This window comes from Hylobates moloch, unplaced genomic scaffold (genome assembly GCF_009828535.3).
Source record: "Hylobates moloch isolate HMO894 unplaced genomic scaffold, HMol_V3 SCAFFOLD_3, whole genome shotgun sequence".
NCBI lineage: Eukaryota > Metazoa > Chordata > Mammalia > Primates > Hylobatidae > Hylobates > Hylobates moloch.
Window position 1 is genome coordinate 69,315,176 of NW_026652278.1, and position 11,118 is coordinate 69,326,293.

An 11,118-nucleotide genomic window follows, 5' to 3' on the forward strand; every position below is an offset into this window, starting at 1 on the left:
AAATATACACATGTGTTTGTGTGTTATGTATGTATACACACATCATATATATTCCATACATATACATCTATGTATAAATGTATGTGTGTATATATGTGTATACGTATATACATACATATACGTGTGTATGTGCATACATATGTGTATATACACATGTGTGCATGCATACATATGCGTATATATGTGTATATATGCATATGCACATACATGTGTGTATGTGTGTATATACATATGTACATATGCATACACATATACATGTATGCACACATGTCTCTAGAATTGTTTCTTTTTTCTTTTTTTCAATAACTGGTTTTTGCTTTATTCTGTAGTTCACATAGGACAATCCCAAATTCCACACTTGGTTTTTCTCTTTGGTCTTTGTTATTCTTTCAATATCTATGTCAACAGAGACCGTTTCTCCCAATAGCATATGCGCCTCATCCAGGACACATAGGCCCTCAAAGATCCTAGTCCTAGCACGCACACACATATTTCACCCAGGAATAAACTTTTAAAAATGTATATAAGATCTGAAAGAAGAATAGAGCAAAAGTTTGCCAAGGTACATAAGAGAAGATAAATAAATGGGAAACATGTCACATACCTGTGTGAGAAAAGGCAATAATAAAAGATGTCAGGTCTTTTCAAACTAATTAATAAATGAAGTGCAGTGTCCATTAAAATCTCAGAGATACTTTGGGAGAGACGAGTCAGTAAATTGTTGGAGAAGAAAAGAAATAGGAGGGGATTTTGCATAATTATTAAAATCTGTTATAAAACCACAGTAATTAAAACAGATTTGGCATAGAATAGACAGATCAGTAAAATAAAATTTAAAACCTGGAAACAGAGTCACATATACACCAGTATTTTGCATATGATAAAGTTAGCATTTAAAATCAGAAAGGGGAAATATTATGCAAGCAAATCGTGCTGGAATATTGGTTTCTGTTGGGGAAAATTAAGCTGGCATCCCCACTGCATGCCAATCATCAAGGTAAAGTTCCAAATAGATCAGTTATTTTTTTAAATACTATAAACAGAATAACGAGAAAATAAAGAAAGTGTTTCTATAATCTTGAGTGGTAAAGATTTTTCAAAGCATAATACCTAAAGAAAAATATAAGAGATGCATAGATTTGCCTACATAAAAATTTAAAACTTAAATTTGATTTTTTAAAAAATAACAAGGCAAACCACAAACAGAGACAAGATGTTGGCAGTGTAAAAGATTGACAAGATATTAATAGCCTTAATTTTTTTTTAATTTTTTTATTTTTTTGAGTTGGAGTTTTGTTCCTGTTGCCCAGGCTGGAGTGCAGTGGCATGATCTCAGCTCACTGCAACTTCTGCCTCCCAGGTTCAAGCAATTCTCCTGCCTCGGCCTCCTGAGTAGCTGGGATTACAGGCATGCGCCACCATGCCAGGCTAATTTTTGTATTTTTAGTAGAGACTGGGTTTCACCATGTTGGCCAGCCTGGTTTTGAACTCCTGACCTCTGGTGATCCACCTGTCTTGGCCTCCCAAAGTGGTGGGATTATAGGTGTGAGCCACCACGCCTGGCCTAATGTCCTTAATTTAGAAAACACCTTTGCAAAGCAGAAGGAAAAAGGCATACATTCCATTTGGAAAATGGACAAAAGGCAATTCACAAAAGAAGAATACGAATAAAAAAGAAATGTTTATTTTTATTTTTATTTTTTTCTGAAACAGGGTCTCACTCTGTTGCCCAGACTGAAGTACAATGGCCCCATCTTGGCTCGCTGCAACCTCTGCCTCCCAGGCTCAAGCAATTCTCCTGCCTCAGCCGCCCGAGTAGATTACAGCCGTGTGCCACCACACCTGGCTAATTTTTGTATTTTTGGTCGGGACAGGGTTTCACCATGTTGGCCAGGCTGGTCTTGAACTCCTGACCTAAATGATGCACCCACCTCAGCCTCCCAAAGTGCTGGGATTACAGGCATGAGCCACCACGCCCTGCCGAAAGGTTTACTTTCAATAATAAACACAGAAATGCAGATAAAATAGAAAAAAATTAAATACCTTTTAATATCTCCTGGGTTACCAACAATTTACTTTTTTGTGTGTCTTTTTTTTTTTCTTTTTGTGGAGAATTGGGATCTCGCCATGTTGCCCAGGCAGGTCTCAAACTCCTGGACTCAAACTAGCGTCCTGCCTCTGCCTCCCTAAGTGCTGGGATTACAGGAGAGAGCCACTGTGCCTGGTCAGATTATCAACAATTTAAATAATGATAACATAAGCACTGTAAACAAGGACTTCATATATGTAGAAGACAGTCAAGGCTTTAAAAATATGACCTGGAAATACTGTCTCTAGAATTGTTTCTTTTTTCTTTTTTTCAATAACTGGTTTTTGCTTTATTCTGTAGTTCACATAGGACAATCCCAAATTCCACACTTGGTTTTTCTCTTTGGTCTTTGTTATTCTTTCAGTATCTATGTCAACAGAGACCGTTTCTCCCAATAGCATATGCAGCCTCATCCAGGACACATAGGCCCTCAAAGATCCTAGCCCTCTAGCACTGCCACCTGGGCCTCCCAGGTGACTGCACCCATGCCTGTGCTGGGGCTCTGCCCTGGTCCTGTCACCCTGAGGTGTCCTTAGGGCAGGAATGCCAAACGGGCTCCATGTGATGTACCAACTCTGAGTAAATACAAGAGGCTGCCTGGGGCTGAGGGTTGAGAGACAGTCTGTGTCCGGCTTCCATTACAAAGAACGCTGTGATCCATGAGCAATGCCTGCCATGACAATACCCATTAGAGGTACCTGGAAGGGTGTGGGGTTTGGGGGGAATGGGCTCAGAAAGGGACAAGGCGTGTGGCCCATCCTTGCCTTAGGTGGTTGTTCTGCTACCCAGGCTGTGCCGTCCCACCAGCCAGGTGGCTGAGGAGGAAGTCAAGGTTACAAAGTTGCAAGTGGCTTCCCCGTGGCCTGCAGGGAACAGCATAAGCCCCACGCTGGATGGAGCTTGGAAGGGTGAACACACTAGGCCCCGTGGGGGTCTGTGCACTGCAGGCCACGCTGGCATTAGCTCCAATCCTCTCCTCTGGGGTCCGTCTCATCCAAGCAAAGACAGCTGGCTGGCCTCAGAGCGTTATTATAGATTTATAGATGCCACTAGGAGGTAAAATATTTTTACATGTCCCGGACGCAGAAACGGGCTGTACCTCTGGATAAACTTTTAGAAACTTTCCATCCAAGCCAAAAGGATATATCTTCTAGGTGTTACCAAGAAACCTAAACTGAGTAAAAGGACAGGCTTACTTTAATCAAGTTCCAGAATGGGGTGCGTGGCTTTGAAAAGCACTTTGTAGCAGAAGATGCAGGGGTGTGTGTAAAGCAAAGTTTCTAGAATACACCAGAGGAAACAGATGCAACCCGACTTGGCCTTTGTTCCCCTGGATGCTGCTCTGTCCCGGCAGTGGGTGGTTACTGGGTCCAGCTGACTTTGGGGGTGTCGCGATGCTCCGTGTGTGCGTCCAGGTGTCTGCTGAAGTCTTCCTCTCTCTGCTTGTGGGTCTGGGATGCTTTCTTCAGGATCCTTCCATTTGTCGCTTCTCCTTCACTTTCTCCTGGGCTGGGGTCAGCTTGTCCAGGCCGCACCACTTCTCCTCCTCATTCTTTTTGCTTGTTCCCATCTCTTCCTGAGTTGTGCCTTGTCTTTGTGCTTCTTTTTCTTCTTCTGCTTGGTCACTCCAAGCTCTGTGATTCCTTTCGGCTTCAGGGGTCCCTTCTGGACCTGCTTGTAGGCCCCCAGGTCACTAGCCTGCAGTTCGGTGGGTAGCAGAATTTTTTCTGGAGAAAAGATCAAGCAACATATGTGGAGATTTATGTCCAAGGATGTGCATCGTAGAATTCCTGAAAAAATATATATACATAGAGGCAGAATCTCACTATGTTGCCCAGGCTGGAGTGCACGCCCAAACTCCTGGGCTCAAGCAATTCTCTTGCTTCAGCCTCCTAAGTAGATGAGAGTATAGGTGTGTACTAGCATCCCCGGCCAATTTTTTAATTTTTTTTGTAGAGATGAGGCCTTGCTATGTTAGCCAGGCTGATCTTAAACTCCTGGCCTCAAGCGATCACCCTGCTTTGGCCTCCCAAAGCTCTGGAATTACAGGCATGAGCCACAGCACCTGGTCCTTAAAATGTATTTTTAAATTTTCTGTGTTTTTTATTACATGTATCTGCTTATTGTTTATTTTTTTTTTACTTAAAATATTTTTAATGGAAATATTTAAATGTTCTCCAACATAGCAAAACCCTGTCTCTCCTAAAAATACTAAAATTAGCCGGGCATGGTGGCATACGCCTGTAATCCTAGCTACTTGGGAGGCTGAGGCACGAGAATCGCTTTAACCCTGAAGGTGGAGGTTGCTGTGAGTCCAGATTGCACCACTGAGCTCCAGCCTAGGTGACAGAGCAAGACTGTGTCTCAAAAAATACATATATATATATATATATATAAATGTTCAGCAATAGAAGACCACTTTGGTAGGTTATAGTCCATATGTAATCCCAGCACTTCTGGAGGCCGAGGTTGGGAGGATGGCTTGAGCCCAGGAGTTCAAGACCAGCTTGGGCAATACAGTGAGATCCCATCTCTACAAAAAATGGAAAATTAGAAAATTAGCCAGGAATGATGGCATGCACTTGTAGTCCCAGCTACTCAGGAGGCTGAGGTGGGAGGATCACTGGAGCCCAGAAGGTCGAAGCCGCAGTGAGCCATGATTGTGCCACTGCACTCCAGCCTGGGTAACATGCCGAGACCCTGTCTCTAAAGAAAAAAAAAGTGTGTTCTGACTTGGTAAATATTAGAATATTTAAGCTATTAGGCTATGAAGTCAGAGCTGGATTTAAACCCATCTCTTCTTAGCTGTGTATTGTGAGACAATTCCCTTAACCTCTCTAAGCTTCAGTTTCCATACCTATCTATTTTATTTTATTTTTTTCAGAGGCAAGGTTTGCTACCTTGCCCTTGGCGGTTCTCCACCTCAGCCCTCTGAGTAGCTGGGACCACAAGCTCGCACCACCTTGCCCAGCTACCTTTTAAAGTTGTGGGATTAAATAAATCAGTTTCTATGATGTGCTTATAAACACAGTGCCTGGCATTCAATAAATATTCACTGCATATATATATATAATGATTGAATACTAAATCTTGAAGTCAGTGATGCTAGCATGCAAAAGACATTTAATAAACATCTTGAATAAATAAAATACGATGAATATGATAGGAGATTAGACTGAGAAAATTGTGTTTAGGTCAAAAAGAAAATTCGACCATAAAGTAAAGAGACTTTGATTTTCTATGACTAATTAATGAACTCAGGAGGGAATGCCAAAGGATATCTTTTAAAAGTGTTTTGAACAGTAGCAGCATACTGAAATAAACATATATAGCCTCACAAAGTGAATTATTTGGAAGACAAAACGCATTTAGATGTAACCGTTCTATTAGTATGTGTGTAGTTTTCTTTTTCTTTTCTTTCTTTTTTTTTTTTTTTTTAAGACGGAGTCTTGTTCTGTCGCCCAGGCTGGAGTGCAATGGCGCGATCTCGGCTCACTGCAACCTGTGCCTCCCAGGTTCAAGCAGTTCTCCTGCCTCAGCCTCCCGAGTAGCTGGGATTACAGGCACCCACCACCACGCCCAGCTATTCATTTCTTATTTTTTTATTTTTAGTAGAGACGGAGTTTTGCCAGGTTGGCCAGGCTGGTCTTGAACTCCTGACCTCAGGTGATCCACCTGCCCAGCCTCCCAAAGTGCTGAGATTACAGGCATGAGCCACCGTGCCCAGCCAAAATGTATGTTGTTTTCTGTGCGGTAACTTTATAGCCATTCTCTACATGGCCCACTTCAAAATAGCCCTGGGAGCAGCCTTTCCTTTATTCAGCAAAGGCTCTCTGAGCCCCTAGGATGGGCTAAGCACTGCCACGGGCCCGAGGTCTTTGCCCTCATGGAGCTGCCGCTGTGGACTGTGCTGGGCCGTGATGGGGGACAGTGATGCAGTCTCGCCTCCTGTGGACAACTCGGGAGGTTGCTAGTGGTCTGGAAACACCCAGGACAGCCCTGAGCTCAGCTCCCGGAAAAGGAGGCATCTTTGGGCTCTGCCTACTGCATACCCAATTGGGAAGCCTGGGCAACTACACTGAGGTTCTTGGCCTCAATTCTCCGTCTATGAAATGAGAGCATTAGACAGATGACTTCAGAGTTTTGTTTGTTTGTTTTTTTAATCCTATGACCAGAAAGAAATTCACTGTGACCAAATACACATACACACAGGAACACATGCACATGGACACAACTGGAAAACATGCTCACGAATGCCAAGGCCACTCCCACTCTGAAACACATGGGGGATTTTGGTCGTTTTGTCTTTCTTTTTTTTTTTTTTTTTTTGAGACAAGTTCTTGCCCTGTCACTCACGCTGGAGTACAGTGGCTCAATCACTGCTCACTGCAGCCTTGATCTCTTAGGATCAAGAATTCTCCCACCTCAGCCTCCCAAATAGCTGGGACCACAGGCACAGGACACTATGCTGTCAGCTAACTTTTGATTTCTTTTAAGTAGAGATGAGGTCTTGCCGTGTTGCCCAGACTGGTCTCAAACTCCTGGGCTCAAGTGATGCTCTTGCCACAGCCTCCCAAAGTGCTGGGATTACAGGGGTGAGCCACCGCGCCTGGCCTGAAACACCTGTTTTTCTAGTGGAAAAATGTCTGGCAAGGAAGCAAAGTCCCTGGTTGTTGGTGGCTGCCAGCCTTATGGGATCTCAGGCAAATTGCATCATCTCTTTAGACCCTTTGCTGTAATGTAAGGTGTCTGGCCCAATGATGTCTAAAGTCCCTCCATTGCTAAAATTCTGTTTTATAATCATTCCATTCCATTCAATGGTCCTATATTGAGCACATGTGCCAGGCACTTTCTAGGCCCAGGGGCTGCAAAGGGGAATGACTTGTAGACCCCACCATTGAAGGACCCACCACCCTACTGAGTGAGCCAGCACGGGAAGCACAGAGATGGAGACGGGTATGTGTGGGCTTGTTCCGGAGCTGGACGTGCCTAAAGACCCTTTACTGAGGCCATGATCTCCACCTGGCTCTCATTTGGGCCTACGCCATTTTTGTAGACTTTAAATGGGCAATGAATATACTAGGAAACACATATTTCCACCACATTTCCACCCCTACCGCAGAGGGGTTTGTTTCAAGGGGGAGCGTCTGGTCATCCTATGTGGCCAGACTCTGCGTAGGGCAAGCTCTGGCAATAGGGCCAAACAATGCACGTGACAAACAACAAATGCAGAATACAAAATATAGCTAATTGCTGTGTTAATTATCTTACTCAAGTCTAAATGTTTTTCAGCCCTCATTCTCCACCCCTGTGAGTTGTTTAATTTTATCAGTTAAATTTTAAAACACTGATGTCTTGCAAAACATAATTATATTCCTAGTATTCCAATTCCTCATTTTAGACCCATGGCCATATCCATTTGGTCACTTTCCATCACAAGATACTGTTTGAATTGTCAGCTCAAAACCTCCCATTGCCCAACAAGGCCAAACGCCAACACGAAAAAAACCCCACAAGCCAATGGAGTTTATTTCTAATGCCAGACACAGCTTTGAAATACAAGTTTAGACAGCATGAGAACTGGCCGGTGAATAATTGCTTCAAGAGCATCAGCCCTTTAAGGGTCCAAGGAGTAAACATGATCTTCCATGTGAATAAAATGCAATGGCTGTGCAGAGAGGAGACATATGAAAGGTTTACCTTGGGCAGCACAGTCAAGAGCGGACTGTTTCCTTGCTCGAGTGTGAAAGCCCATCTATAAACAGCTTTCACAGCTCTGTGGTGCCAGACAATTGCACCATTGAAAGACGGGACTGGTAAGTGCTCCCCACTTCCAGGGATTATTCTGTGTGTCTCAGTAGAAGTAGGGTGCTTTGTCCTACTTCCCCTTTGTGTGAGTAAATGTCTTTTTATTCTAGGAGCCTCCATTCCTGCTCTCTGTCTCTTGCTGTTATTGTTTAACCTTATCGGCAGGAGGGAAGCCAGAGGCAGAGGGAGTCGGCCACAAAACCTGCCCATCTCAGTGCCTGGTGAGGAGGCATTACCTCTCTAGAAGTTGTCCACTTGCCACAGACCCATTCCTCAGAATGAACTCAGGATGTTTGGGATATAGTTTTCCTGGGAAGCAGAAAAGCCATCCAGGAAGGCATAGTGAACCACGCGATCCAAAAAGGTTTATTGAGACCCACCACACACCAGCATGTTCTAAGCCCTGGGGAAAGAGCTTTGCTTATAGCCAGGTCCCTGCTCTCCTGGAGCTTGCTGTCCATGAGGCATGATAATAACACGCAAATAAATACCTGGAATGTCAGGTGGCAGGGAGGGCAAGAAGGAAGGAGTGATCAGGGCAGGGAGAGACGCTGTTCTAGATGGGCCCCTCAGGACAGTTCCTCCGATGAGGCCATATTAGAATGAAGAAAGAGATTGAGTCACACAAACATTTGAGGCAGGAGGGCTTCAGGCAGGAGAAACAGCAATGCAAAGGCCCTGGTTTGGGGTGTGCCTGGCATCTTGAAGGACCCCCAGGTGGCATTTTAAGGAGCTGGTGACAGCAATTCCTCCCAGAGAGCCTCTTCCAGGAGACACTGAGTGAGATGGCAAATGAGAGGCTTTTCTAGCAAAACTGCTAGTGAAGGCCGCACATGGTGGCTCATGCCTGTAATCCCAGCACTTTGGGAGGCCAACTGGGAGGATCGCTTAAGCCCAGGAGTTCGAGATTGCAGTGAGCTGTGATCATACCACTGCACTCCAGCCTGGACAATAGAATGAAAACCTGTCTCAAAAACAAACAAACAAATAAAACAAAACAAACCTGCTAGGGATGATCATTCCACGTGAACAACTTGTTGATCCTGCCCATAATTAGAGCTCAAGTCTTCTAAGCCCTCCCCCCGAGTCTGCTCACATGTGTTTTCTTAGAGGCCAAAGCTGCTGAAATCCAAGCAGCCCCACAGGCAAAGCCACAACAGGATGAAAGAAAGAAATGGGCCGGGTGTGGTGGCTCACACCTGTAATCCCAGCACTTTGGGAGGCTGAGGCTGGCAAATCACCTGACATCGGGAGTTCGAGACCAGCCTGACCAACATGGAGAAACCCCCATCTCTACTAAAAATACAAAATTAGCTGGGTGTGGTGGTGCATGCCTGTAATCCCAGCTACTTGGGAGGCTGAGGCAGGAGAATCGCTTGAACCTGGGAGGCAGAGGTTGCGGTGAGCCAAGATCACGCCATTGCACTCCAGCCTGGGCAACAAGAGTGAAACTCCATTTAAAAAAAAAAGAAAGAAAGAAAGAAGAAAGAAAGGTCTGAGCCAGGCACAGCGGTGCGCACCTGTACTCCCAGCTACTCAGGAAGCTGAGGGGGGAGGATCACTTGAGCCTGGAGTTCAAGGCCAGCCTGGGCAATGTAAAAATTTTTTTATAAAAAGGTCCGGTCTTAAAAATATTTGTGAAGAAAACTAGGTCTTTGATTGCTTTCTGTCGATCACCTACTATTATAAACACTTCATGTATATTAGCTTTTATGTAGATGTGATTATCCTCATTTTACACAGGAGTCACCTGAGCCTCAAAGAGAGGAAGCAAATGGCTCTAGACCACATGGTGCCAAGAAGCCGTGAATCGCCCCAGCTACTTGGGGAACTGAGGCAGGAGGATTGCTTGAGCCCAGGAGGTTGAGTCTGCAGCGAGCCGAGATCATGCCACTGCACTCCAGCCTGGGTGACAAAGTGAGAGAGAACCTGTCGCAAGAAAAAAAAAAAAAAGCAGTGAATTGGGATTTGAACCCAGGCTTCCTGATTCTGGAGCCTGTATTCTTTCTACGGCAGAGCATCACCCCTGTGCGTCACGATGATATGCATCCAGTACCACGGAACCGTTGCTAACCCAGCTTACAGAGCCCTGTCTGGGAGCAGACTACCAGCCTTGGTTTGTGGCTGCATGGGGACTCCCCATAGCTGGCAATTTGTTTATACAGAGTGGCTGTCACTTAATTCGGTGAAGCCTACATTTCCGTGTCTCTGTTTCAAGTTTGGCGGAATCACAAACCTAGGGGGTGGCTCGCTGCCCCACCCTCAGCCCTCTCCACATCTGAAATGCCATGGTGGGTGCTCAGACGGTGAGACTGAGGGGGTGTCGCCCAGCTTTTGGAGATACCCCCGTGTGCTTTCACAGTCAACCAATGCTTTCTCTCCAGAGGCTTCACTGCTGCACTAATGCTGCAGGTGTAGCTCTCACAGCTGAAACGACACACAGAGGTTATCACTTTCCTTTCCCCAAAGAGACTTCTAGCACATGGAATCATGAAGCGTGAGGGTCAAAATGGATGTGAAGTTCTTTGAGCCCAATCGTCTTCCGATGGTTCCCTCACTACTCCATCTTTCTGCCAAGCGGCCATCCTGTTCGAGCCTGAACACTCCTGTTTCCAAGGAGCACACTGGCTCCCGCCAGCTATTCTTTCTGCTATTTCATCTGGGCACCTCCAAGCAGCTTCTTTACCCTGTGCCAAAGTCTGTCTTCCCTTCGTCTCTACTCTGTGCAATTAACAGATACTCTTCCTGGGAGCTACATAGCACACCTTGAATACCTTCTATGTGGAAGCCAAACAATTGCTTTATAATTCTATTAATATAGCCTGCAGTCACAGCTTTTTTTCTTTTTTTTGAGATGGAGTCTTACTCTGTTGCCCAGGCTGGAGTACAGTGGTGCCATCTTGGCTCACTGCAACCTCCACCTCCCAGGTTCAGGTGAAGCCTCCTAAGTAGCTGTGACTACAGTCACACGCCACCACGCCTGGCTAATTTTTGTATTTTTAGTAGAGATGGGGTTTCACCATGTTGGCCAGGCTGGCCTCGAACTCCTGACCTCATGTGTCCTTCCCACCTCGGCCTCCCAAAGTGCCAGTCACAGCTTTTTTTTTGATATTCATATAATACTGTTGATTCATATTGAGATTTTCATCAACCAAAAGTCAAGTGTTTGTTTCCTTTTCTTTCTTTTTTTTTTTTTTTTTTTTGGCATCACATTAGTATTA

General features: G+C 44.9%; 1 pseudogene; it reads right to left on the reverse strand.

The window, feature by feature from the left end:
* Positions 1-3,450: 3,450 nt before the first annotated feature.
* LOC116480757 (protein FAM32A-like) lies at positions 3,451-7,844 on the reverse strand (annotated as a pseudogene).
* Positions 7,845-11,118: the final 3,274 nt, after the last annotated feature.